Consider the following 23,949-nt stretch of genomic DNA (forward strand, 5'->3'; position numbering starts at 1 on the left):
CCCTGTTCCATCTAACTCACCAAAGTAAACCGAATCCTCGGGGAGCCAGGAAACCAAGTCAGCTTCAAAGGAGGAAGCAGAGGTTAGTATACACTCTGAAACCTCCAAGTCACCAAGCAAACGAATTGAAGAGGTAATAGCCGACATAGGCTTGAATACCTCTGAAGCCATTGAGAACGTAGTCCAAGACATCGCAAGGGAAACCGAAGACGATGTGTCAAGTCGTCGCAAATCAATTGATCAGGTTGAGATACCCGATCAGAGTGAAGTTCAACCGGTCGAAGAAACGGCCAAAACAACAGACATTACACCTTCGGCTCAGGAAGGTAATTTTGAAGATCAGGAACCATCCGGTTCCGCGGGGGGCAAGTCAGCTCTAGAAAACCAATCGGCTCAAGATGGGCCATCTGACTCAGCACCAATACCTGAAGGTTCTGTTCGGGTCAACAAAGGAAAAGGGGTTCTCATTGAAGATTCAGTGATAACAGGAAAAGGTACGTTGCAAACCGGCCCTCAACCAGAAGCAATAACCGGGGACGAGGTCCCTTTTACCGCAGAACAAGAGGATGAATTGTTCGAGGAACTTCTCAGGGACATGAACAAAGGTGCCGGTGATGCGATAGCACCATACCTTATGTGGGTAAAACTCCGTTGTGAAACAAAGATATCCGACATGGCTCCAGGATTGAGCGGCAACAAGCATTGGGATAGACCTATCAGGCTGGAAGAAAGGGCCCTCAAGTTATCTCACACCAATATTATCCAACCTGCTTTCAGCAAAACCGCAGTAATTCTTGAATATGCTCGGTTACAAGAAGTAGAGGATGCATTAAAAGAAGCTGAAGGAAAAACGCTAACTCCGATCGAAATGAAAATGACTGAACGGTTCCATACGGTGCGAGAAAAGCTCTCACAAAGCCTCGACAATCTTGATGCACAATGGAGGAAAGGCTGCCAATACCAACTCAATAATTCCGATCTACATCAAAGTAAGCCATTCTACGTGGTCGGGGAGTCATCTATAACAGCGGAGAATCTGGACCAAGAATTTTCTCAAACTTCCAAGGCTCCGGAAATCGATCAAATGAAGCAAGCGGTGGTTGATACAATTGATTCATGTCTTGAAAGTTATAAAACCGCAACTGATGAGAGGATTGCAACTGCTGAAGCTAATTTATCGAACACTATACGGGGATCTGTACAAACCGAAATCGCAAACACCGTTCAAACATCTATCAAGTCCATGATAGATGCGACTGTGCAGACCTCAGTCAAATCCTTGATCTCCGAGTCCATCCAAACCGCAACCGCTCCATTATTAGACATGCTGCAGGCAATGGCTATTTAAATTGGGGAATTGTCCAAACTCCAAGTCAGTTAATAATCAAAAAGGGAGAAATTGATAGAAAAATTAAGTAAGTTAATTTTTGGAACCGGCTAGACAAACTAAACAGTTGTTAAATTTCATGTGCAGGTACAGATCAAATCGTATGAACCGGTTGGGGCATCATTAACCGGTTGCTGAAACTCCTCAAAAGAAACCGGTTTCAAATGTTCAAGTCAAAAATCAGAGGAATCGATTTTCACTCTCTCAAGCGACCGGTCAGCAAAGACAAATTCATATACCAGCCGGATCACACTGCACAAGAGACAAAACCGGAAAATTCAAACTTCAAGAGTGACGTAACATGACAAAACAGACGTGTCTTGAAAGAATAAAAGAAGATCAGATCCGATCGGAAGCATGCGAGGAAAGCAATGATGCTTTATTGCTCTGAAGTTGACAACCTGAGGTGCATGTCCAACACGTGTCCGAATCTGAAAACTGATTATGTCATCTTACACTTAGAGCTGCTTGCATGACTGCCAAGTGTTGAGGAAGGTGAAGCGTGCAAGCAACCTCTCTGCACCGGCGTGATAATGATCAACCAATCCGAAGGAGAGAGAAGAAAATGACCGTTGGCTCTTCTCAGCTATAAAAGGAAGACGAAACGTCTTCATTTAATGCAAGTTACGGATTACGAAAAACAAATCATTAAAGCATTAAGTTAGAGAGATAAACTCCTATATTCCAAAACCGGTGTGTCTAAAACCGGAAGCTTTCTGTATTGTGCTGTGTTGAGTTGTTGTATTACATCAAGTGTGAGTTGGTGTAACCGGCGAGTAGCGAAGTTGGGCTCGACCGGAAGTATTGTTGTAACTATAAAAGTTAGTGGAGATCCTTCTCATAACCTGAGAAGAAGGGGTGACGTAGGAGAGTTTGCTCCGAACATCCATAAAAATCCTTGTCTCGTGTTCTTTCTCTCGTTTTACTTACTTACTTACTAAACCTAACCTCAAACCAATCATACTCCATAAACCGGTCCATTCATATCTATAAAACCTACTCCTTCTAAAAAAACATCATCTAAGTCGCATACGTTGCTTCAACCTGAAACAGACATTTCCGCCCTTGAACCCGGTTCAAGAGTCTGTGACAGTTTGTGTAGTGCTGAGAACGGTTTTAGTCTCTAACCGGACTATCACCAAAGTATTGTGTGTGTTGTAAGCGGCCCACCCTTCCAGAAACCGGAAACACCCCGGTCCTCCAAGGGCGTCCCCGATCCTAACAACCTCTTCACTACTGGATTCATGTTTGTTATCGGTTTCAATTCGCCCTACTTTAGAACTAAGGCTCACTGCCTTATTCAAGACCAAATTGTCTTCTTCTGCACTTGATCTTTTGATTTCACAAAACCCAAGATTTCCCAGTCCATTCTCAAGAGCTTCTTTATTACTTATTCTAAGATTCTCCTGTTCATCATCTCAAAAGGTGGCTCTAAGCCCAAGGATCAGGTCATTTCGAATTTTGATGACATTGTTTTTTCGGTTCCTTCTTGCATTCCTAGAACAGTCATGAGTAGACTCACGACCTATTGGAGTGCCTTCAGATCCAATTTTGCTTGTTTCATATGGGCCAAGTATTCCCCGTCCCATAGATCTTTGAATTTCAGAAACTTTGGAACTAGGACATGTAGTTACATCAAGACCAGTTCTATGATCAGTATTGGGATCGGTGGAGTTAGGACTAACAATAGTATCATCCACAATAATAGGACTTGTGCCAGTATAAGGACCAATATAGCAGGGATCAGCAATGGTTGCACATTTTTCATCAAGACCTGTAGTAGCAAGTCCGGTAGCTTGAGTAGTTTCATGACCAACAAGTCCAAGACCAAGCTTAATATGGTCAATATGGCTAGGAACAGTAGCTTTATGAGAAGCTCTAGGACCGGTGTGTCTATGTCCAACTTTAACAGGACCGATACCTTGACTTGGACTAACATTTTGAACATGACATATTCTTGAGAAAACAGAATCCCTAGGACCGGTGCCCTGAACATGACCAATATGATCAACGTTAGTAGGGCCATCTTGTACCCTTACCCACTTCATTCTTTTTCCTATCTTCTTCCTTACCCTTATCTGTTGTTGCTTTTGGTTGCCCATCTTATCATCCTTAGTGCGTTCATTGCTGTTAAGTTCAGACCTGTTCACATTTCTCTCAACCTGAGCCTGGTTAGAGTCATTGATATCGCTTACTTGAGTGTTGTTATTGGCCTTCGATTTTAGATTATTATTGACTGGACATTTATTCGTAGCGTGTGTGAAAGTGCTACACCATATACATCGATTTGGTTTCCATTCATATTGTACTCTAATGTCAAATAAATTTCCCAGTCTATCTTTAAGTTCAAGCTTGATTGGAAGAGAGCTACTTGGATGAATTTCGACACTAACTCTGGCCATAGATGCACGCTCGTAACTTTCTATTGTTGGGTCAAACATAAGTGGTTTGCCTATAATGCTTGAAAGATAGGCCAGGCCCATCGGGTTGCACATGTGTGGTGGAACATTCTTGAGATTCACCCAGATTTGTTCAAGTTCAGGCGGTCTATGATTAGTATTAAGTTCCTCGCTCCACTTGTACAACTTGAATCTTTTTCTCCTGTTAAAAGTATATTCGCTCTCTATGATCGACTTTATTTCGCTTCCATTCCTGAAGGATAGAAAGTAGAATCCGTGATCATTGATTGTGATCCTCTCTAGACTAGAGGATTCCCACTGAACCATCAATGTTCTTTTAACCTCAGCAAATGGTGCCTTCATGTTGCCCATAAAATGACCAACTATGACAAACTCCCATGCCTTGACACATTTTTCTTCAATTTCTGGTGGGAGCTCAAACCAGTGCGGATGATCAAGTGTAATTACCTTTGGGAATAAGGTGTCTATCTAGAATTTTCCCTTTTCTGGATCGCTCATGGCATTTCCATTCCACAACTTTCCTTCTTGCCAGGTTTTGTTTGGGTTGCTCATGATTGTGTACACCTTTATTTTATTACATTTCGAAATTTCCTTCATGGCGTCAACCGTCCACTTGATCATTTCATCATATTGGTCTTTGTTAAAGAGATTCCAATTCTTTAGATAGTGACTGTTGAATTGAGCATTCAACTGATCATTTCATTTTTGGGGCATCGTAATCTCTTGTTTATTAATTTGGAAAAATAGCTTCTTAATCTGGTTTCTCAGTCCTGCCAAATTTGATATTTCGTTTTTCCTTATTGACCACGTTGGACCAGCAATAGGATCCTTGTTATCAACTTGAGTATTTTCTTTGCCATGAATTGCAGCAGTAGGAGGAGCTGAGGAGATGACTGTTTCAGGGATGCTATCTTTCCTGACTTGTTTGTTCTTTTCGGCCCATCTAACCCTTATATTTCCCACAAAACCGTTGCCTTCAATTGTTCCGATCTTCTTTAGAATATCCCCTTTAGTGCTCTTCTCTTGTGTATCAGTTTTTCTCTTTTGAATGCTATCAATTGGCATTTCAGGATCCAGATTAACGAGTGGAGAAAACGCACACAGGTTCGATATCTCAGGGTTAGCCTCGGGTGTCACAGTTTCCTTGGGATTTACTTCAACATTCTTCTTAGAACTTGAGTTATTTGCCTTCATGTTTTTCCTTTCTTTAATTTTCGATTCATTCTTACCCTTCTTAGCTATTTTATAATTATTCGATCCGGTTTCTTGATCGATCTTTTCAATTTCAGCACTTGTTTTGGAAGAATTACGCCTCTTTGCTTTTGGTTTGATCTTTGTTGCCGATATCTTCTTCATGGACTTATGATATTCGAGGTCGCATATTATTGTTTCATCATAGTCAGTGCTATCGTCTGATTCCAAATCAACATCTATGCTTTGGTTCTTTTGATTCGACCGGTGGCTCATAGCTTTGTTAGTAGATTTATTATCTTTGCGATTAAGACCGGTAGAAGGTGGATATGTGATGTGAGGACCGACATTTAAAGAGATAGGACTGGCATTAGAAGAGCTAGGACTGGCATTAGAAGATCTAGGACTGGCATTAGAAGAGCTAGGACCAGCATTTGAAGAGCTATGACCGACGTTTGAAGAGCTATGACCGACATTTGAAGAGCTAGGACCGACATTTGAAGAGATATGACCAATGCCATGAGTAGTTTTAGTGTGTCCAGGACCGGCGTGTTCAGGATCAATGACTTGAATATTCATGTTATCCACCCTTGTTAGACCCAACTTTTTTGCAACCAAATTATCTTTTTAAGACTCAGCCAAGCGAAAACCGTTGGCTAACCCCATATTAGACTCGGCCAAGCGAAAACCGTTGGCTAACACCTCATTAGAGCCGGCCAAGCGAAAACCGTGGGCTAATTCTTCTAGTTTCATACATTCTTCACCTCTTATACCCTGACTTATATTCTGACCCAACTTATTTGTAGCTTCCTTGAGATCCATACCCAGACCCAAATTGTCATTCATGATGTCATCAATCAACGAATCAATATAATTTCCAGCCAAGCTTTCACCATTGACTATACCAATCAAGTTCAGTTCATTATCCTTTAGATCTGTATTATTAGGCTTTTTTTTTAATTTAGCTGAATTTATTTCCATGAATAGCTCTAACTTAGATCCAATTTCTTTAGTGTTTCCAGATTCTGTTAGACTATGTCCTTTAACAATTTCAGCTAGATGTGCAGGCTGTTTAGAAGATCCTGCAATTTTAGCCTCAGTTTTAGAATCCTGGGCGCATTTAGTGTCTTCTGTCCAACCTTTTTCAATCCTAGTACATAGTCTGGATATCTGACTTTCCATTTGATCCTTAGCAGGACAGGCAGACTTAGTATTCTGATCATTAATGGAACCCGAGACTTTTAGATTTGCAAGATTTCTCATTGAAGAACAAGACTCTGAAATTATATCCTTCTTTGGACCTAATGGACTCTGAGAAGCTGATATCTCCAACCCTGTAGAGGCAATTACAAAATGATCTATTTTGCCCAGTTTAGCATCCTCTCTAGCAGGACCGGTAAAATTTGTTTACTGATCTTTCTGTGCACCTGAATTACCCAAACTGTCATGTTTTCCTGCTTCTGAAACAGACCCTGACCTTGTAATATTCTTTGAACCTATTAATTCTCAATCAACAGTCTTATTCAGCTCTGTCATACTTACCTCAATAGGAACACCAGTACCAACTTCAGTAGGATCATTCAAAACAGACATAAATCTCAGCATAATGTTTTCACCCGATTCAGAAACAGACCTCAATTTTGAGCTTTCAATAGGACCCAATAAACCTGTACAATTTATGTCATTTTCCTGCATTACCTTAGAGCCTTTTTGACAGATTATCTCCAACATTGGGACCGAATTTTCAGCACAAGCGACCCGATTGTCATCAATTTCAACAAGACAAGATTTCAAATCCAATTTCCCAACAGAATGACCGGTCAGGTCTAGGGTACCAACACACGACTCCAACGGTCCATTCTGTGCAGCAAGTCCAGTAACAACAAAATTTTCTGAAATTAAAGTCCTATCATTTCTATATGCAGTACTGTCTTTTCCTATTAATTCAATCCTATCATTTCTATTATGAACATGCATATTGTTACAATATGAATCCCCAATAGAACTATTCTCATGTAATTCATCAGCATGTGGAAAAAAACTCATACCTGATGATGTATTTGGCATAGAATCAATAGGCGTATCTTCTCCGTTGTTTAAGACTTCATCCATGATTTCTGGCTTCTGCTTCCTGGGATTATTAAGAGACCTGCGAGTTCGTCTATCAGACCTAGCCTTGCTTTTGTCGACGGCCCCTTCAGCACCTTCTTAGGATCATCAGGGCGGACTTGAAGGATGCCCCTTTCCCGAGTAATTACACTGGACGGGCACGTACCAGTCATTGGAAAGATCAAGCGCAAACTGCCTAATCTTCAAAGGAGCCACAAAGGATGGAATTCTGCAGCAAAGGGTGGGCGCAAACAGCACGATTGGAAACCAATCGCACCAGAACAGGGGCTTGAAAATAATTGCTCAAACAAGAAAGGGTTTAAGCAATTTTGGAATGGTCTGTAGCTACGAAAGCTTCCTCCAGACCGAACACTTGATTCAAACGGCAATAAAAAAATTCAATGGAGACCTACCGCGCCTCGCCGTGTGGTTTGATGTCCAGAAAGAGGTCCGAACTAACCTGTAAACGAAAAGTGAGAAGAGGAGGGCGACCGATGCCGATTTGACGTCAAGTCTCTAAAGAAGGGGGTTTGACGAAATGCCCCGGTCAACGGTAAGAGAAGATGACCGCGACCGTTCCTTGCACAACAAAACACGTTCCAGAGGGCGCACGACAACCGATCGAAGGTGCTGGAGGATGGTGTCTGACTTCCGATGTAGAAGCGCGGTCGCGGCAAGAATCTGTGTCGTTTGTGTTGTTCGTGCCGATCGTGCCGAATGTGCCGATCGTGCCGATTGTGCCGATTGTGCCGATCGTGCCGAAAACGACCTAAATATCCGATCTAGAAACTATAATCATGATTTCTCCCGATTACTCCGTTCAAATTGAAATTTCTTCGATCAGATTGTAGGGGGGAAAGAGACGCACCTGCTGGAGAAATTTGAGATCATTCCGACGTCAAAAGCTCTGGCGGCATTGATGTGCCGGTCGTGCCCGATGTGAGAAAAAAAATCTCCAGAGAAAATTTCTCTCTCTAAGTGCGCTTAAATTTTAGATTCAAGATTAGACTTAGTTTGAAACAGGCTAATTAGATGCACTGCTAGTTAGACGTACAGTCTAACAAATACGTAGTTAGACGTACAGTCTAACGGATACGTAGTTAGATGTGCAGTCTAATAGATACGTAGTTAGATGTGTAGTCTAACAGATACGTAGTTAGACGTGCAGTCTAACAGATATGTAGTTAGACGTGCAGTCTAATAGATACGTAGTTAGACGTGCAGTCTAACAGATACGTAGTTAGACGTGCAGTCTAATAGTTATGTAGTTAGACGTGTAGTCTAACATATACGTAGTTAGACGTGCAGTCTAATATATACGTAGTTAGACGCGTAATCTAATAGATACTTAGTTAGACGCGTAGTACTGTCGTTGGATAATGAGTCCAATCTAGTACTATGGTAGGGCATTTTTCCAAGCCCCTAACTCCTCACAAAATCATGAGAGCCATCAGGGCTACTGCTAGCATAACTATTTGTGAACTTAGGCCAACTCAAAAACCTGTTGAGGTTATTGGAAAGGGATAGACTATTGTAAACGAAGCCAATGAGGAAGTTTTAGAGGCAACCTGTATTATAAACTTAATGATGGATCAGGCCAACGTGAAAGCTGCTGCGAAGATTAGCATCTTCGATACCTAGGTTATGAACAGAATGTCTAACAGATATGATCAAGTCATCAAAGGAAAAGGTATAATCAAGAAATGGTTGAAGCTGGTCAACATAGAGAAACGAGTCCTGAAATTGGCTAAAATTTCTGAGGTCTATGAAGCTCTAAAAAGGAAGGAATTGGTTGAAGCCAATCTTAGTGGTCGAGCTCTTTTTCCTGTGCTCGAAGCAAGAAAGGCAAACTTCAATCCAAAGGAAAGAAATGCCGATGTAGAGGAAAAGACTTTAAAGAAACTTGATGAAATCATGCAAACCTACATCTCGACTGTCCTCAGATATGTTCATGAAGCCGACTGTTTAGGGGTGAATCCTTTTGGAAATTATTCAGATGAAGACGATCCGATGCAACTCTCTGAAGATAATGACTTGATCCTACCGGAAGATGAACAAGCCTCTTCTCACCTCATTGAATTGGAGAATGTGTCTGTTGAAGCAAAATGCCTTATGGCGCAGCCCAGAATTGAACAGACTTAAGATCTAGTTCAACCTGATCCAATAATTGAAGAAGAAATAAATAATGCCGATTTTTTTCAACCGACTGTTGTACAGAAAATAGACTTGCTGGAATCCCCTGTTCTTGAAACAGAGTAATCTCCATTGAAGGAGGCTGAAACCCATCAGCATATTGAAGCACAATATGAGGAAGAACCCCCAAAAGAAAAAGAATCTGATAAGAGTTCTTCCGCTGAGGGGAACAAGACAACGATGATAAGTCGTCAGAAGGTCTACCGTTATCACAATGCTTTATTCCCGACTCTCCATCTCCTCGATCATCTCCCAAGATAACAACTACTAATATCTATAAAAGGTTGTTGATCTACCTCTTCACTCCGAAGGACCTTCAGAACAGATTCTTAAGGTGTGAAGATATTCTTAGAGATGAAAAAAACTCTAAAGATGATTCTGAGGCGGATGAACTAGAGCAGTCTATGTAGATTCATACTCATGTTTGTCCCATTCAAACCGCTCCTGCCAACTCTCACGAAGTATCCTCTAATGAAGAAACCTCTCTTAGAGGGGCAAAGCTGCTAAAGTCCATGACATACATAATGAGCATTCTTTAGAAGAATGTGTTGGAGTTGTAGTCCAAAATGATGATTATCGAAAAGGGTCAAAGATCCAACAAGAAAGAATTCTATTCTCTTCTTGAAACTCAGAAATAAATGGAGAAGACCATGAAGAGGAAAACTTATGAGATCAATATCCTCAACAACACCTATTCTAAATTTGAAAAGAACTTCTTCAAACGGTAGTCCGAAAGGTTTGATTGTGAAAGGGAATTTAATATTGATCTTCATCAAGAAGTTATGGCTGGAATGAATATGGTTCAAGGTCAAATGGTTGAGTTAACCAATCATATGAATAGAGCTGATGCTGAATGAATGGAACAAGCTTATTCCTTTGTAAGATAAATTCAAGCTATGGAAAACGCTAAAACTGCAACTAATAAAGAGAAAAGCCTTTTAGACCTTGACATTGATAATGTTAAAAAGAGGGAAGGAAGCTCAAGAGGAGGAGGTAGCAATAACTTAAGAGGATGTGCTTCGACAGGCACCAGATCTAAAAGAAAAGTCGCTGATGAAGGAGGTTGTAGACCAACCGAAAGAGGTGGATGTCGTAGTGATGACCGAGGTGGCGGAAGTGGTGGAAGAGGTGGCCGTGCTCTCCTTCAATTTCGCAACCTACTGATTAGTGAAGAGTTTGCTCATCCAAACGTGAAAAGGGAAGAACTATAATCTCTTTTCTTTTAAATTTTTGTCGTTGGATTCTGAACTCGGTTTTAGAATTTGGTTTTTAGTACTTATGCTTAAAGCTTGTGAACAAATATCATTCTTACTTTAATTTGATGAGTACTTATCTTCTTAATTGTACAAAGTTTTAACATCATCAAAAATGGGGAAATTGTTGGGTCCAATTACTTTGACTAACGATATTTTAATGATGTATTAGTAAAACTTTGACTAAGAATAAAGCTAAGCCGTCTAATTGTTTTTGTACAGGTGCATCAAAATATGCTAAGATTAGACTTAGTTTAAAACAGGTTAATTAGACGTACTGCTAGTTAGATGTGAAGTCTAACAGATACGTAGTTAGACGTGCAGTCTAACATACACATAGTTAGATGTGCAGTCTAACAAACACATAGTTAGACGTGCAGTCTAACAGACACGTAGTTAGACGTGCAGTTTAACAGATACGTAGTTAGATGTGCAGTGTAACATACACATAGTTAGACGTGCAGTCTAACATATGAAAGTTAGACGCTGGCGTCTAACTCATTCAAACTAGTCTGAAGTGAAACGTAGTTAGACGTGTCGTCTAACTCCATTAGACTTGGTGGTCTAATGGATCCATCTATTAGATGGGGACGTTAAACTTCATTAGACTTGGTAGTCTAATGGAGCACATCTAATGCCTCGCTTGAGTAGTTGCTTGAAGTTAGCATCCGTATACCCACAATCATCTAGCTGTATGCTACTCCTGATCCACTGATCGTGCAGAACAGTACGACAGCCAGTTGCATCCAATGAATGAATGCCACTACTTAGTAAGTATATATTCCTTCCACTACTTGGTCCTTGCAGGACAGGTCTAGAAGAATATTCGGCGCACTACCAGATTGGTACGGCCACGATCTTTGTGCACAGAGTCTGCTGTACTCGTGTACTATGGAGGCTTTCCAATGGGTGCTTACCACGTTTCAATGTAGAAGATTCGACCGTTGGTACCTATCTTCTATTTAAATATCCTCAAGGACAACGGACGAGCTGCTGGCTTACAGACTATCTTACGAATTACTTACTTGTTGATTTTGTACTTCATCTTCAAGAGAGAGAGATATAATAAAAATATTGTTTAGCTGAGTGATATTCTTAAACATACTGTAAGTTGAATAGAGCCTGTTCTATTCAACAGTTAACTGGCAAGAAAACTGTATTTGATTCAAAGAAAGTATAGTGAATCCTTCCGGTGGTTGGAAGAAGGGGTGACGTAGGAGAGTTTGCTCCAAACATCCATAAACAACTGGTTCTTAGCTTGAAACCTGAGCAAATATTTCCGCACTTGAATCACTTCAAGAGTTTACAAGGGTTTGTGAAGAATAAAAAGTGATATTAATCCTTAACAGGATTTCTATCAAACCGTTTTCTAGAAGTTGTCATCAATAGTCAAACCCCCGTCTCTATTGATTACACCGATCCTATTACAATCAAGATCAACAAGCCCTAAAATATTTCTAAAGTGAGAAAATTTAGTCTCGGGTAGTGGCTTCGTGAAGATGTCTGCCGTTTGTTGATCTGTTGGGACATATTCAAGGCGAATATGCTTCTGACTGACATGCTCTCAAATGAAATGATGAAGGATTTCAATGTGCTTTTTACGAGAGTACATAACTGGATTACAGGTTATTGAAATTGCACTTGTGTTGTCGCAGAAAATCGGAGATTCATCTACTTCAATTCCATAGTCCCTCAGCTATTGTTGAATCCACAAGATCTGAGAGCAACAACTTCTTACTACAAGATATTCGGCTTCAACTGTAGACATGGCGATTAACGTTTGCTTCTTGCTGAACCAAGAGATCAAACGGTCACCGAAAAAATTACAAGTTCCACTGGTGTTTTTTCGATCAATCTTGTAACCTACATAATCTGCATCTGAGTAACTTGTTAAATTGAAACTGGAATCCTTTGGATACCACAGTCCCACATTTTGAGTCCCCTTTAGATATTTCAAAATACTCTTAGTAGTAGTGAAATGAGAAAGTTTAGGATTAACCTGAAATCTTCCACATACACCGACATCAAACTGAATGTTTGGTCGACTAGCAGTGAGATATAGTAGGGAGTCAATGAGTCCTCTGTAGGAAGTGATGTCCATACTCTAGCCACCTTCATCATTGTCTAGCTTGCTAGAGGAACTCATTGGAGTGGATGAAGCCGAGCAACTCTCCATTACAAACATCTTTAGCAATTCCTTGGTATATTTGACTTGGTTAATGAGGGTCCCTGTTTCAAGTTGACGAACTTGAAGACCAGGAAGAAGGTTAATTCTCCTATCATGCTCATCTCAAATCTGTACTGCATCATCTCGGAAAATTTCTCACACAATTTAGGGTTAGTTGATCCAAATATGATGTCATTTACACATACTTGAACAAGAATAATATGAGAATCTTTAACAAATCTAAACAATGTTTTATCTACTGACCCAATAACGAAATCATGATCAAATAGAAACTTAGTGAAAGTGTCATACCAAGCTCTTGGAGCTTGTTTCAAATCGTATAAAGCTTTTTCAAGTTTAAAAACATTATTTGGTAAAGTGTGATCTATAAAACCAAGAGGTTGTTCAACATAAACATCTTCATTTAGTTTACCATTTAAAAATGCACTTTTCACATCCATTTGAAAAACTTTGAAATTCTTAAAAGATGCATAAGCTAGGAAGATTCCGATTGCTTCAAGTCTGGCCACAGGTGCAAATAACTCATCAAAATCAATGCCATCCTAATGTCTATACCCTTGAGCAACCAACTAGGCTTTATTTCTTATGACTAAGCCATCTTCACTAAGCTTGTTTCGAAAAACCCATCTAGTTCCAATAACTGGTTGATCAGTTGACCTTGGAGTTAAATGCCACACTTTATTTCTCATTAATTGGTTTAACTTTTCTTGCATGGAATTTATCCAATCTGGATTAAGCACAACTTCACCAATTTTCTTAGGCTCGATTTTAGAAATAAAGGTAGAGTTAGCCATCTCATCCAGAAATTGACATCTTGTCATACGAGGAGAATTAGGATTACTAATTATCAATTCAAGTGGATGATCTCCGTTCCATCTGAAGTTTGATCCAAAAGGATTAGACGTCGGATTAGTTAGCTCCGCGACGTCCGAACTTTCAACAACCTGTTGAACTGGAGTTTGGACGTCTGGTTGATTCTCAACCGGATTAGAAACTTGATCAGATGGATAATCCTTTTAAACAGGAGCTTCATCCTCACTATCAGATTCAAGACATGTCGCTTCTAATCTGTTAGCAAGGTCGATGGGATTAATATAATTATTTTCAACAGATTCATCACAAACAACATGAAAGGATTCCTCAATAGTTTGTGTACGATTATTGTATACTCTGAAAGCTTTACTAACTGATGAGTAACCTAGCATGATTCCAACATCTACTTTAGCATCAAAAGCGATCAAATATTCTTTCCCATTGTTATGAATAAATCACTTACACCTGAATACTTGAAAGTAATAAACTTTAGGAATTCTTCCATAAAGTAGTTCATAGGGTGTTTTATCAAAGTGTTTGTTAATTATTTACCGATTTTGTGTATAGCATGCTGTGTTTATCACTTCTGCCCAAAACTTCTGAGGAACACCTGAGTCGGCAAGCATTAATCTCGCTGCTTCCTTCAGTATCCTGACTCGTCTTTCAGCAATACCATTTTACTGTGGAGTTTTGGCACTAGACAACTCGTGTCTAATACCAGATTCCTCGAGATATGAAGTTAGGCATCTGTTGTTGAATTTGGTTCCCAAATCACTTCTAATCCGAACAATGCTTAAAGATTTTTGGTTTTGAATTCTTCTAAGGAGTTTAATCAAATTCTTAGTAGTCTGATCCTTAGAAGGCAAAAATACAACCCATGTAAAGCATGAAAAATCATCAATAATGATTTGGGTAAATCTCATTCCTCTGAAGCTCTTTATAGGATTTGGACCAAATATATCCATATGTAAAAGTTCCAAGCACCGGTTCTTTACTTTGGAACGATGATTTACTCTGCTTGCCTAATTGGCAAGCTGGACAAACCTTGTCCTGTAAAAACTTCAAGTTTGGTAAGCCAAGAACCAAGTTATGCGAACAAATATTGTTAATGGTTTTAAAATTAAGATAATTCAATCTCTTATGCCACATCCAGTTTTGATTAGTTTTGGTAATCATGCATATGGAATTAGATATTTTAGTTTTCCAGTTCATTTTGTAAGAATTTCCTACCCTACTTCCGATCAACAAAATATTACCCTATTGATTCTTAACTATGCATGCACGAGTTTGAAAATCAACAGAAAATCCATTATCACATAATTGACTAATACTAATAAGATTATAACACAAGTTTTCAACAAGTTTTCAACAAGTAGCACATTGTTGATGGTTAGAATACCATAGATAATCTTACTCTTACCCATGGTCTTACCCTTGCAGTTATCTCTGAAAGTGATCTTAGGACTTGAGCATTCTATTATATCAGTTAGAAGCCATCTTTCTCTAGTCATGTGTCTAGAACATCCACTGTCCAGATACAAAAATGAATCCTCCAGGCAGTCAACCTTTGGTTTGTCGTCTTCCATCAGGCATGTAACAACTTCGTTATTGCTTTCACCAGATGAATCTGTAAATCTCTATCGGCCTATTTGGACTTGTTTTCATCACTTATAAGAGCCTTTTACTCAGTTAGGTTCTTCTTTGTTTGAACATTACAGCAATAGATTTGGATGAGCTTCTCCCATATTTCTTTAGCGGAGGAGCATGACTTGATCTTGCTGAACACATCAATGTTCAACGACTTGTATAAGATGTCTTTAGTAATATAGTCTAAGTTGTTCATCATCTTGTATTCAGTTGTCCATTCGCATCTTGGATTTTCAATTTTTATAGTACCATTAGAGATGACATACAACATGTCATAATCGATAGCCGCCAAATGCGCTTGCATCCTTATCTTCCAACATTCGTAGTTTTCTTTCGAGAACATGGGAATTTGGTTAACTATAGACATGATTCGGGTTCTTGTTCCTTGAGAATAGAAAAAAGAGTTCTAATACCAATTGATAGGATCGGTGCAACCAATAGAGACGGGGATCTAAATATTGTGAGTAACTTCGGATAAACGTATTGATAGAAATCCTATTAGGAATTAATATCACTTTCTATTTTTCGCAAACTTTCACAAACTCTTGAAACGATTCAAGTGCGGAACTGTTTGTTTAGGTTTGAAGCTTTGAACCGATGAATGATGAAAGACAGAATGTAAAGAACACAACAAGTTGTTTATGGATGTTTAGAGAAAACTCTCCTACGTCACCCCTTCTTCTATTCAACTAAAAGGATTTCACTAAACTTCTTTGAATCAAATATAGCTTACTGAATAGCTAACACTCTGTCGAATAGAATAAAGTCTGTTCAACTTATAATATGATCAATAATATCTCTCAGCTAGACATTGTTTTTGATTCTATCTTGAACTTGTAAATTGATTTACAATCAGTAAGTGCAAGAGTAATGAGTAAGAAGAATTCAATTCAATAACTGTTGAGCAAGCGTAACCGGTGATTTAGTAGTTGTCTTTGAGCATCTATTTGTAGTAAAAGGACACTAACGGTCGAATCTTCTAGGATGGACACGTGGCAAGCGCCCATAGGATGGCCGCCCAAAGGACAAGAGTACAGTAGACTCTATGCTCATGGAACGTGGCCGTACTGAACGGTAGTGCACCAAATATCCTTCTAGAAATGTCATGTACTGAACAAGAAGTGGGAAGAATATTCGCGTACGTGGCGTTTATTCATTTGATGCAAATAGATGGCGTACTGGTCTGAAAGAAAGAGTGGATCAGGAGTAGCGCACAACTAGTTGATCGTGGGTAGACGTATGCTAACTTCAAACGACTGCTGAAGCGAGACATTAGACATGCTCCATTAGACGTCCAAGTCTAAAGGGATTTAGACGTCAATGTCTAACAACGAGTTATATTAGACCACCAAGTCTAATGGAGTTAGACTGCAACGTCTAACTTCGCATCCCATTAGACTACTACGTCTAATGGAGTTAGACTGTAGATTCTAACTACATATCACTTCAGACTAATTTGAAGGAGTTAGACGCCAACGTCTAACAACGTATCTATTAGACTTGCACGTCTAACTACGTATCTGTTAGACTTGCACGTCTAACTATGTATCTTTTAGACTTGCACGTCTAACTACGTATCTGTTAGACTTGCACGTCTAACTATGTATCTTTTAGACTTGCATGTCTAACTACGTATCTGTTAGACTTGCACGTCTAACTACGTATCTGTTAGACTTGCACGTCTAACTATATATCTATTAGACGTGTACGTCTAACTACGTATCTGTTAGACTTGCACGTCTAACTACGTATCTGTTAGACTTGCACGTCGAACTACGTATCTATTAGATTTGCACGTCGAACTACCTATCTGTTAGACTTGCACGTCGAACTACGTATCTGTTAGACATGCACATCGAACTACGTATCTGTTAGACTTGCACGTCGAACTACGTATCTGTTAGACTTGCACGTCTAACTACGTATCTGTTAGACTTGCACGTCTAACTACGTATCTGTTAGATTTGTACGTCAAACTACGTATCTGTTAGACTTGTACGTCGAACTACGTATCTGTTAGACTTGTACATCGAACTACGTATCTGTTAGACTTGCACGTCAAACTATGTATCTGTTAGACTTGCACGTCGAACTACGTATCTGTTAGACTTGTACGTCGAACTACATATCTGTTAGACTTGCACATCGAACTACGTATCTATTAGACTTGCACGTCGAACTACGTATCTGTTAGACTTGCACGTTAAATTATGTATCTGTTAGAGTTGCACGTCTAACTACGTATCTGTTAGACTTACACGTCTAACTATGTATCTGTTAGACTTGAACGTCTAACTGGCAACACGTCTACTTAGCCTACTTAGACCACGTCTAAGTTAGCGAAATCTGATTCACTTGCATAGAAACAATTAGACGCCTTAACTTCTTTCATATTTAAATTTTAATCATTGTTAAGTTTTACTCACATATCATCAAAATAACGTTAATCAAACTAATTTGACCCAACAACGTGACACATAAATTTAAAAAAACAAAAACCATATTTTAAAATACGACGACAAACATTTTTGGGAAGATCTAAAATAACTATTTTTTTATATAGTTTGACCTCACATAGTACAATTCAAAGTTTGATCCAAAGACGATTTAAGTTTGTGTCTCAAATTATATTTTGATCATTTAATTTAAAGTGAGAATGAAAATAAGTAATTTTATTCATTCCATACTTCAACTGACCTTCACACTTCTATCGTTAAAATTTTGTCTTTAAAATTTTATCTATATAAAAATAAATTTAATATTCGAAAAGTTTTGTTACACAAAAAGAGTCTCCACTTAATTTTCCCCATAAACTTAAAAAAGAAAATTTTTGGCGTATTCAAACGCTATTTTGAAATAAATTCATTCTTAAAGTTTGGTGCTTGGTTACAATAAAAAATGTCTTGACGCTATGTCTCACACGCCTTTCCCAAATAGACGGTCTCAGTCTCTACTACAAATAATTTGGCCATTTTATTTATGATTATTCCAACCCTATCCTGTCTAAAGTTCTAACTTAATCCATATTTTAAAAATTAAGGATAAAACCTAAATGTAGTTTAGGGAAAGATTAAGGATAAATTATATAAATGTCATTTGAAGAATAAAAGATAAAATTAGAAAATCTGAAAAGAATTACAAATATTAAAATTATTTTTTTTATAAACACAAATTAATTTTGTGGGTATAAAGAAATCGATCTCATATTTTTTGGAGTTTTAAAATCTAGGTTATGAGTACAAATAAAATGATGAAAATATTAAAAATAGGCCAAACATGCCATAATGGAAATATAGTATTTAATTTTGTTGAAAATATTATTTTATATAATATTTTTTTTCCAGATTTTAGAAATTCAAATCAGATCTTAAAATGTAAAACAAAATAAATAAAATAGAAAGAAAATAGGTCATAAAGACAAGCAAATGGGATCGAGCACGGGTCAGTCGCGGGTGTGGGAAAACACGCATTGGTTGGGTGTAGAAAAGCACTCGGTCGCACGATTCGTTTCTTGGTTATGATGTCTGTCGGATACTAGAATTTATTAGTCGTGACTCTCAATTAGATGAAAGGGAGTCTGTTGGGTCAAATTATTTTGACTAAGTGTCAAAGTATTTTGACTATTGGAATTTTGATGATGAGTGTGTATAAAACTTAATTTAAGCCGTCTAATCGTTTTTGGTGCAGGTGTATCGAAAACAAGTTATATTAGACTAAGTCTAAATGAGGTTCATTAGACTGATTGGCCATTAGATGCATTGAGTTAGACGTGCAGTCTAACAGATACGCAGTTAGACGTACAGTCTAACATGCATAGTTAGACATGCATTCTAACAGACGTAGTGAGACGTGCATTCTAACAGGCTTAGTTAGACGTGCAGTCTAACAGATACGAAGTTAGACATGCAGTCTAATAGGCGTAGTTAGACGTGCAATCTAATAGATACACAGTTAGACATGCAGTCTAACAGGCGTAGTTAGACGTGTAGTCTAACGGATACGTAGTTAGACGTGTAATCTAATAGGCGTAGTTAGACATGTAGTGTAACAGACGTAGTTAGATGTGCAGTCTAACAGGTGTAGTTAGATGTGCAGTCTAACGGAGGCGTAGTTAGATGTGTATTCTAACAGGCGTAGTTAGACATGCAGTCTAACAAGCGTAGTTAGATGTGCAATCTAACGGATACGCAATTAGACTTACAATCTAACAGACGTAGTTAGACGTATAGTCTAATGGATACGTAGTTAGACGTGCAGTCTAATGAATACGTAGTTAGACGTGCAATCTAACAGGCGTAGTTAGACGTGCAGTCTAACAGACGTAGTTAGACGTGTAGTCTATCAGACGTAGTTATACGTGCAGTCTAACAGATGCGTAGTTAGACGTGCAGTCTAACGTATGAAAGTTAGGCGTGCAGTCTAACTCCTTCAGATTAGTGTGGAGGGAACCGTAATTAGACATGTCGTCTAATCCCATTAGACCAGGTGGTCTAATGGATCCTGCTATTAGACATGGGCGTCTAATTTCATTAGACGAGGTCGTCTAAGTCAAATACTTCTAATTCCATGCTTAAGTAGTTTCTTGAAGTTAACACACGTCTACCCACGATCAACTAGTTGTACGCTACTCCTGCTCTACTTTCCAGTGAAAATCAGTACAACAGCTAGTTGCTACCTATTGATTAATTCCACGTAAGCAAATATTCTTCCTACTACTTGTTCCTTGCAGGAATATCCTAGAAGAATATTTGGCGCACTACCAGATTGGTTCGACCACGATCTTGGTGCTCAGACTCTGCTATATACTATGGAGGTATTCCAATGGAAGCTCGCTACATGTCATTATGGAATATTCGACCGTTGGTACCTGTTCCCAATTTAAAGATCGTCAAAGACAGCGGAAGAACCGCTGGAAACTACTGCTGGAATTAAAGATTAATCTATCTATCGATACTCAGACGCATACAAACTGATATACGAAAGCGTTTCTTTCTTGCTTTAATGTGTGTTTATCAAGAGAGAGTTAGAATCAAAACATTGTTTTAGCTGAGTGATATACTTCATCATATTGTAAGTTGAACAAAGTCTGTTCTGTTCAATAGTGAGCTAATCGTGCGACGTTATTTGATTCTAAGAAACTTATAGTGAATCCTTCCGGTGGTTGGAAGAAGGGGTGACGTAGGGGAGTTTGGTCCGAACATCCATAAACAAACTGCTGTGTCATTTTCATTCTGTCATCTTCTCATTCTTGGTTCTTAGCTTCAAAATTGAGCAAACGTTTCCGCACTTAAATCGTTCAAGAGTTTGCAAGGGTTTGTGTAGAATAGAAAGTGATTTAAATCCTTTACAAGATTTCTATAAAACCGTTTTTCCCGAAGCAGTCATCAATAGCCAAACCCCGTCTTTATTGATTACGCCGATTCTATCAATTGGTATCAGAGCTCTATTTCTATTCTTAAGCCTTCAATAAGAATGTCGACCATAACCAAAGATGTTAGTGCTACCGCAATCCCCACTTTCTCTAGAGAAAACTATATCTTGTCGAAGAAGAGAGTTCGTGCTCATCTTTCTTCTCTTCATGACGACATGTGGAGTGTCATCACAGATGGTCCTATCAAGATCGATAAGGAGAAATCCGAATGGACCAGTGAAGACAAGAGGAAGAACAACCTCAACAACATGGCTTTAGATGTTCCGTACAGATCTCTTGATGACAACATGTTTAACTTCATCATCGAGTGTGATACTGCTAAGCAGATCTGGGACAGACTCACTCAACTGTTCGACAACTTCAAGATGCGTCCTAGAGAAACGATGAACGAGTTTGACACAAGGTTCATCCAGATTGTCTCCACTCTATCTATCCTTGGTAAGAACTATAGCAACAGGGAGATTGCTATTAAGGTCATGCGTGCTCTTCCGAGGGAATGGGACATAAAGACGACGGCTATGAGGGAATCCAAAGACCTTAACAAGATCTCGCTCTTTGATTTGTTCGCTAATCTCAAGGCCTACAAGTTCGAGCTGAACTCTAGGATTGAAGAAGATCAATCCACATCCATTATCATTGCCAAAGAGTTGGTGACTTCTGAAGAGCCTCCTACCGCTCCTCACGTGCAGACAACTGCTAAGCAGCTCAGCAGCGATGCTATGTCTCTCTTCGTGAAGAAGTTTGGTGACTTCATGAAGAAGAGAAACTCTAACTCAAGCTCTTCAAATTCTAATGATAATAAGAAATCCAAAGATAATGTTAAATGTTATAACTTTGGCATTCTAGGTCATTACCAATCGGAATGTCAGAAGCAGAAGCGTGAAGAGAAGAAAAATGAAAATGAAAAGGAGCTGAAGGATATAATGGTAGGTGACGGGAAGAACAGACGAAACCACCGTGACTCTTTCTTCTCATCTAGTGACAGTGATGAAGACGATGTGGATTGCTTCATGGTAAGAGAAGAAGAAGAAACTCATGAAACTGAGGTATTTGACTTCTCTTATGAGAAGTTTTCAAGGGAACAACTGGTAGCTGCACTAGATGACATGGTCATAGAGTACAGAAAGCTAGTAGAGTCCCTAAATGAAACAAAATCTTTACCCAAAGAGCCTCAACCAGTTTTATTTCAAACTCAATTATCAAATATTCAAACTCTTTCTGCTGAAAACAAAAGGCTAAACTATGTTGTTAGTGTTTGGACAAGGTCAGTAGAAGCTGTCAAATATCAGATCAGTCTGTTAAAACCTGCTGGATCTAGATCTGGTTTAGGATTTGATGGCAATGACCCAAATCGGTCCTGAAAAAAGTCAAATTCAGCTACCAACAAGCTTAAGCCAATAAGCTTTGTTAAAGGGAGTTTAACTGATATTGAATCTGATCCCATTCATGAAGAAGCTTTGAAGAATGAAATAACTTATGTTCCGCCTACTGTTAGCTGGCTGAAAAATAAGTTAGATGTAGCCAGTAAATCTGGCAATCTAAAACCTGACTTAAAGTCAAGGAGTTTTAAAAGAAAATCATCTTTAAAAGCTAAAGGATCAGTGGCTAGCAGGAAGGTGTCTGCTAAGTCAAAATCATACGCATTAATCACAACATAAAATGGGAAATCCATTAGAATAACTCAAATATGGATTCCTAAGGGACTAATTGATTGAGGACCCAATTGAATGTGGGTACCAAAGTTTGTAAATACTTTCTTGTGTAGGTAATGCAGGAGAGGTACAGGAAGGAATCATGGAGAATACTTTTCTGAGTATACAGTTTAGAAGATCAACAATGGCCTTTTCTATTCCAGAGGACTAAGGACCTCAAAAAATTTATTTATTCATTTTGTACATGCACAAATTGAGAGGAAAAATTTATTATGGTAATAAAGATACACTCAGACAAAAGACCTTAATAGGTGTATTAGATAAGGTCTTCTAAGGGAAAAAGCATGTACTTAGACTTATTTTTGCTCACACTCTATGCATCTAAGTCTGTGTGTCTTGGATAATAACCCGCGCGGTTAGACGTACACCTCTAATAGACGTTAGACGTTTTTACGTCAAGAGCAAGTGGATGTTCACGTCTAACCAAACACACGTCTAATGCGTGTTGTTCATGCGTAATTAGACGTCGACGTCTAATAACCGTTAGACGTTTATAAGACACGTGAGCGTCTAATAGACCCATGCGTCTAATAGACGTTTAGATTTCATAGGTTGGTGTAAGTAAGAAAAACGTCTTAATACGTGTGTATTAGACCGATCAAGAACAATTGTCCCACGTGAGGCGATATATAATTTTCCCGCTCTAACAGAAACATAGTCATCTCTGAATAACATGAAGACACGTGTTTTTCAAGTTAAGAGAGAAAGACTAATATACCCTCAAAATAATGATATGACTACTTGGAAAGGACGTCTAATATTAATTGATGGGCCATACCCTTAGGAAATATATGATAGTTATACTATGCGACTCTTGGGAGTCTATATAAGGACATTCTACATGAGATTGAAAGCTTTTTCTCTCTCAAGTTTTCTAAGAACCCTAGATTTCTTCGATTTTCTCTTTAAGAAACCATTGTCTATTTCGTGTTTGTTCGCATTCTGTCAAAAATGGAAAACAAGAGAATCACACTTGGTCATTGTACTATGTATGTTAATTTTCCCTCCGTCTACATGTTTGATCAACAAGATGTGGTCGAAATGTTCAGAACCCTTGAATATTCCGATCTCGGGAAGTACCTTGGCGGGCCGTTCATATTCCATGAAAAAGAAGTTAGGGAGTTCTTCAAATCGGCGACGATGGTCGGCGATTCTAGTGTGGCAACCATGAATGACACGAAAATCTCCTTCAACGAAGCTTCTTATGCGGAGTTATTTGAACTTCCATCGGAGGGGCATACATTCAACTTGAATCTGCCATCGGAAGTCACGGTAGAGATGAAGACGGTTTTCTCCGCCGATGGCTCGGAGATTCGACTTAACGGGAGTAAGAAGGCTCTCAAACCACCGTTTATTTTGATTAATGATGTGGTGACTAAAGCGCTTCAGGATCGTTTTGACTACATGTTGGCCATTTCAAAATGGATTTAGGTCAACTAGGCCACAACTTTGTACCAGAATCTATACTTTGCGATCAATCAGGAGAACAAGAAAAGTGTAAACTTTGTTGCTCAACTAAGTCGTTTGTTGGGACATTTGGGGGTCCCCATGGGGGATTCAGAGCCAATCAACTCGACCCGGGTGTTCACTGTCTTTACCGTTGCC

Source organism: Impatiens glandulifera, chromosome 4, assembly GCF_907164915.1.
Source record: "Impatiens glandulifera chromosome 4, dImpGla2.1, whole genome shotgun sequence".
NCBI classification, from domain to species: Eukaryota; Viridiplantae; Streptophyta; class Magnoliopsida; order Ericales; family Balsaminaceae; genus Impatiens; species Impatiens glandulifera.